This window comes from Cygnus olor, chromosome 12 (genome assembly GCF_009769625.2).
Source record: "Cygnus olor isolate bCygOlo1 chromosome 12, bCygOlo1.pri.v2, whole genome shotgun sequence".
In the NCBI taxonomy this organism is placed as follows: Eukaryota; Metazoa; Chordata; class Aves; order Anseriformes; family Anatidae; genus Cygnus; species Cygnus olor.
The window spans coordinates 5,856,090-5,862,015 of NC_049180.1; the positions used below are offsets into that span (position 1 = coordinate 5,856,090).

A 5,926-nucleotide genomic window follows, 5' to 3' on the forward strand; every position below is an offset into this window, starting at 1 on the left:
AAAATAAGAACTTAAAAGAAAAAAGAAGTTTCAGATTAGAATGCGGTCGCTGTACATGCATTATACATGCTTCTCCTTCTGTTCCACTAATGGATCCTGACTGCCAGAACAGCGAAACGAACCATTGAAATTAGCGGAACTAAGACCCAGATCTATTAGAAATTTTCACTTGCCTCCAGTGTAGAATTTCAGACAGATCCCTGATTTCTGTGAAGCATTCCCAAACTATCATAGATATGCTGTTAAATAAGCTTTCTGTCAAAGGGAATGGGTAGAAGTCACTGAATCTTCTGCTTCCTAATGGCCAGACACCAAAGACATAAAAAACAAAGGATGAAGCATCTCTAGTAGCATGTCATTAATGCTGGTGGCAAGTTGAGGAAGTACCGGGGAAAGAAACGTCAATAGCAGAAGAGGCTGAGATAAATGAAGCAGTAGTCATCAGCATGGAAATGCCACCTTAATTATACCAGGTCCTAAAAGAGCTAAGTCAAGGCAGATTTATAGTACTGAAAGTTAAAACTAAGAAGCACAAGCCACCCATCCAGGCTTCACTACCAAGCAGGACAATATGAAGTGCAGTTCTCAGGTCTGTTAGGTGTAGGCTGTATTGCAAGTCATAGCTGGAAGATAATAAACACCTCTTGCCTTTCAGTCCTTGATGGTCTCGCACTACTGCAAGAGTCACCATTGCACAAATCTACAAGTTGTAAGCTAAGACCAGAGATGGAGTATTATTGCAGGTGAAAATGTCTTTATGGATCATCAGAGAAGTAAAACATGCAACATAATTCATTGGCTACAACAGTCACCCTCTGAAGGGGAAAAATGTTGGTGAAAACGTCATTAAAATACACTGCAGAGTGGTCAACAGTCAGATCTTCAGTACAGAGAACTTATCAGAAAAACCTCCAGTATTAAATTCTGCTTCCTTTTTAATGCTGCCCAAGCATGCTGTGCTTTTGCCAAAATAGTGGAAGTCAAAGCCTTTACTGGGAATTTCCATACTTCTGTGGCTTTAAGTTATATCCTTTTTTTTTTTTTTTTTTTTTTTTTTTTTTTTTTTTTTTGTGTCATGGGAAGTTTTAGTGTCTGGAAAATTTGAGACACTAAAGGAATCCAAAAAAATGTATATGCTGGGGAGGGGTTTGGGCTTCTTCTGAATCCCGGTCAGACTCTGGAAAACAGAACCAAACCTCAGAACCAAAAATTCCTTCATGATTTTTCAACATTTCTGCTAATGCCGAGTTCCAGGGTCTGGTTTACATTGGGAAACCTTGACTCCTGGCTCTGAAGGGTTCAATTAGTCAAAATGGTTGGCAGATGGAAAAAATAATTAAGTTCCATCCACTGTTTTGTACAATAAAAATAGACTGAAGACACAATGGCCTTACCTTGAACTTTGCAGGCCTACGTCACATAATGATAAAGTGGGAGTCAGCTCTTAAAACCTGGATTATCTACCAGCACACGTACGGAGTGCCAAGCCGGGCTGCGAGGCGGAGATGCACCACAACCTTGCAGGCTGTGCACATGATTATTAATTTAATGATTTTAGCTCAGATTGAAGATGTAAATTCTAGCAATGAGAAATAGCTTCACATGGATATTATGAGATTACCAAAACCTCACAGTAGTAGTAATAACAGTAATCATCTGTTATTTGAAGAGATGCTGAAATCCATGGAAATTTTAAAATATTATTCTTAGAAATCTTTCTCCTAGATGTTTTGTCTTTCCTGAAAGTGATGGAAAAGCAGATTGATAACACTTTTGATAAATAGATTGTTTTTATTTTGTGCTTAAATACAGACTTAGATACCTAGCTTTAAGGACTCAACTTTGACAATACAGTTGTGGAGCAGAAACATAACCTATGCCCTATGTTTCTTATAAAAAAGATTTGTACTCCAAGTATCCCATAAGATAGGTGGGGCAAAGAATGATACTCAATGTTATGCAGCTGGTCATTTTGAATGATGAATATATTCACAACGACATGTAAAGAAATAGCCAGGCATGGAAAGAAAATTTGTGAATTGGGAAGTATGACTTCCCACTGCAAATGATTTATTACGAAATAAGTGAAAATTTCACAGTCAAATTGATGTTCCAAGTAATAAATGATATAACAAAAGTGGACAAATTGTCCACCATTGTCAGTAGTAGTACTTGACAGTATAGGACACATGGGCTAAATCTCTGAGTATAGAATGAAATTCCCAGCTGGTGGGAATTAGTAGACCACAGCTGAGGTTCTAGATAGTAATATTAATAAACTTTTCTAGGAAGTGTAAGAGCTCTGCATATCCGTGCTTGCACATCTATAGTTTTATATCCATTCTTGGCTGTTGCTCTGTTTCGTATGCATCTGAATATTTAACATGTAAAGAAATGGAGGAACAAATTGCATTGCTCTCAGTGCAAGTCTGATCAAGCTCTGAAAGGTGAAGTAAGTCTGCTTCCTACTGCTCATGTCCTTCCTTCTATTCCCTAAACATCTGCCAGGTATTCTTTGATTTTCATCTCTTTCACTGTGTTTTTTTTCTCTCCTGTTTCCCTGCCTGAGCCTGCCCTGCCCCAGTGGGGCACTAGCCCCCGGTACCACCACACGTGCCTTCTCCGAGGCTATGCTATGTCCTTGAGCAGCGTTGCTGATCCAGGGTGAGGATGGGCGTACATGGGGTGGCTCCTGACATGTATTATGAAGTGTTGTGGTCATGCTCATGTGGTTGAACCACGGGACTGGTGCCACATTTCAGAGAAGTGACGTTTACCTTTGCGATTGCTCCGATGGTTTGGACTCCCCGGAGTGCAGAGCAGATGGCCCCCACCTTTATCTTCAGGGACCATCTCATATTTATTCATGGTGGTAGTGCAGAAAAGCCACTGAATCCATCCCAACTTGTATGGTATTTAGAGGGATAAAGACATTGTACTAAGCCTGGGAATCATTAGGTGGCTGCCTTGCAGCCAAGGGTGTTTGGATGGGGCTCTGATTTCCAGCTGGCAAAAGGAGGATAATCTTTTTCTCCTTCAACTGCTGAGGCTGTCAGCAGCAACCTTGCTGAACTACCTCATAGTTCTTGAGGGTTGTGCGATAGGAGAGTGGATGTCCTGTTCAATGAACCCTAAAAATGTCTTTGACGGGGGTGGGTGTCTGTACAAATTCAGAGCCTGCTTTTTAGTGCTTATCATGGTTTGGGTCAAAGCGCTGGATGTGTCTGACAGTCTCCTTGTGGGATACAGTGGTGGATCCTAGCATTTAAAGTAGAAGGTGTCAAGGATAGAGAGTCTTAAGAGACAGAATTTTTCATTTGGATCATAATGTAAATTCACCCCACCTGAGCCTCCAAGTGAGCCTTCAGAGCCCTGATTTCTCTAACCTCTCAAGGGCCAAGCTCCTGGGCTCAGCCTGGCCTAACACACATGCTTCTGACTTGACACAGCTGTCCTAGAGACCAGGAAAAATCAATGAATATGCTGTGTTAAACCCAGGGAGGATTATCAGAAGGGATGTGCTAATGAATTCCATGCGATATGCTGCAGCAGGCCAGTCTTACAGAGAGCGTGGACGTACAGAAATAAGTCAGGAGGAAACCTGCCTCGGCCTGATCCCTGAGCAGGCTGTTACTCAGAGGAAGGGCTATTCCCTGCGATGCCGCTAACATCACCGGCTTGGCGTGAGGTGTGGTACCCTGCCCTGCAAAGGCAGAGCCTGTGCCGTGCACATCAGAGCAGGCAGTACATCTTGTTGTCTGCTGCGACTCATAAGGTAGAGGCTTTGATGTATGTCCAGGATCTGGCCACTGTGATGCAAGATGCACTGCAAAACCTGCTTTTCAGGCAGCACATCTGTAACTATGGGATCTTTGCACACAAAATCTTGTCCATCAGGAAGCCTGGATTGATGATTGATCCTAGGGATTTCCTTAAGAGGAGTTCCTTCTCCTAGAATTGACACTAGTGGCCTCCACCTTCTGGGAAGCCCGAAGCCGCCTCACACTTGGTTACGTGAATAACCAAGGCAAAGGCTTTGGGGTTTGTTTAAAAGCAGTTCAGTTCCAGTATCAGTGTTCCCATAGAAAATATTAAAATGCCTTTATGTATGATGTTTTGTAATTGAATTGAATCGTAATACCCCATTTACTAAATATACCGCACTGAAAGCCTCTAGGTTTTCCCTAGCAAAGTTGCTGTGCCAGCTGGTGACGAGAAACTGTTGTGATAGTTTTTCTACTTTTCTCACCCACTTTCTTGTAACTCACTATCCTCAGCTTTATTTCTTTTTCACTAGTCTGTTTCCAGCTCTTCTCTTTGGCAGTGGTTGCTCTCCCATGCCTATGTGCCTGCATGCACACACACAGGCTGAGGCAGGTGCTTGTAATCTGACTTCACAATTCACCCCTCTCCCTTGCTAATTGTAAGAAAAGAGGGAAGGAAGATTGAAAACAAAAGTGTTACACAGAGACAAACGAGGCAGAAATAGAAATTCGAGGATATGCTGGTTGTAAGGGATGCCCAAAAATTTCCTTCTGGAATACTGAGTCTCAGTACTTTGCTTTGCTGCTCTCCTTTCAGCTGTTCAGGCCAGGTTGCTTGGTAGACTTACTGCCAAATGCTATTATAACCAAGCTGCTCTGATCTTTAGCCAAATCTTAGGAAAGAAGTGGGTGTGCTGAAGCACTGGTGAGCCAGTGAGAGAACACTTCACCATGGCTGGAATGGCAAACGTGACTGTACAGATGAGAGCTGCTGCAGTAGGGCTACGCCACTACCAGGGGTCTAATTTCAGCTGCTACATGCAGGGAACAGCAACCCTGAATGTCTAGAACATATGACGGTGTCACCTACAGCAGCACACGACATGGGTAACATGAACAACGTCTTTGAAAGTATTCCTCTGCCTCTTTGGGTACCCAAGACAATTGTTCAGGCTTTGCTGACATGACCCCAGGCTGTGCTGACTCCATGCAGATCCCAGGCAGGAATAAGTGAGGCTGTACTGAAACTCGTGCCCATGCTGTCCTGGTGAGGAATCATCCAGCAGCTGGGAAGGCTCCTGTCCACTTGTGGGCTTGGGGTGGGCTTTGTGGCTGTGCCTGGCCAGCTTTGGGCAAGGGCAGCTGGAAATGTGTGGAAGGAAATGAGGAAGGCAGACCTGGGAGCGCAAGGGCTTTCTGAGTTCATCCCGCTACAGCGCATGAATGGAGGGCTGAAAATCCATTTAAACATATCAATCTCTGCAAGACCTTGCTCCATTTTAGTTACTAGAAACAATGTCCAAGCAAAAGAAAAACAACAACAACAACAAAAACACAACATTAAATATCTATTCACAAATGCAGTGAGCTTGCTGGTTCCCCAATCTTGCACTGACTCCCTGCCATACATCTCTAGTAAGAGTGACTATTTGCTTAGCAGATGCGCTGAAGTCATGCAGAGTTCAAATATACTGTACCCATCAAGATGCAAATCCTAAATTTCATTTGCATTGTCGTGTTGTAAGGATGTCATGTGCAGGTTGGGATTTTGTCTCCACCCCCCCAAGCCCTTTCAAATGTGTTTATTCACGTTGTTTATTTTCATTTCCCAGTTTCCACATGTCCCTCAGTCAGATTTTCTGTTAGCAAGACTGAGAGACGAATAACATATGTTACCCCACAACTGACCTTGAAGGGGAACTGAAGAAACCATCTTCCCTAGGGCTGAGATGTAATTCAGACACGAGCGTGCTTGATAGAGGTCCTTTCCTGCAAAGACACTGCCAACTGCATTGCAAGCCCTCGAAGCATTTCTGCCTGTATCAATTGCAAAGCGTGCAGTGCGTACCAGGGGGATGGTGAAGATTTAGCCTTCTGTGCCATCACTCCCTCAGCTCTCATAAGCGAGACAAACAAATTCTTTGTGTCTCAGAAGAATCAGA

At 43.2% G+C, this 5,926-nt stretch overlaps 1 long non-coding RNA gene across 1 annotated transcript; it reads right to left on the reverse strand.

Annotated features, from left to right (window-relative positions):
* Nucleotides 1-3,459: 3,459 nt before the first annotated feature.
* Nucleotides 3,460-5,926, reverse strand: LOC121076695. Its single transcript, XR_005823663.1, has 3 exons — nt 5,833-5,926; nt 5,673-5,753; nt 3,460-5,215 (listed from the first exon to the last, which is right to left on the reverse strand). It is a non-coding gene; the product is annotated as an uncharacterized LOC121076695 (long non-coding RNA).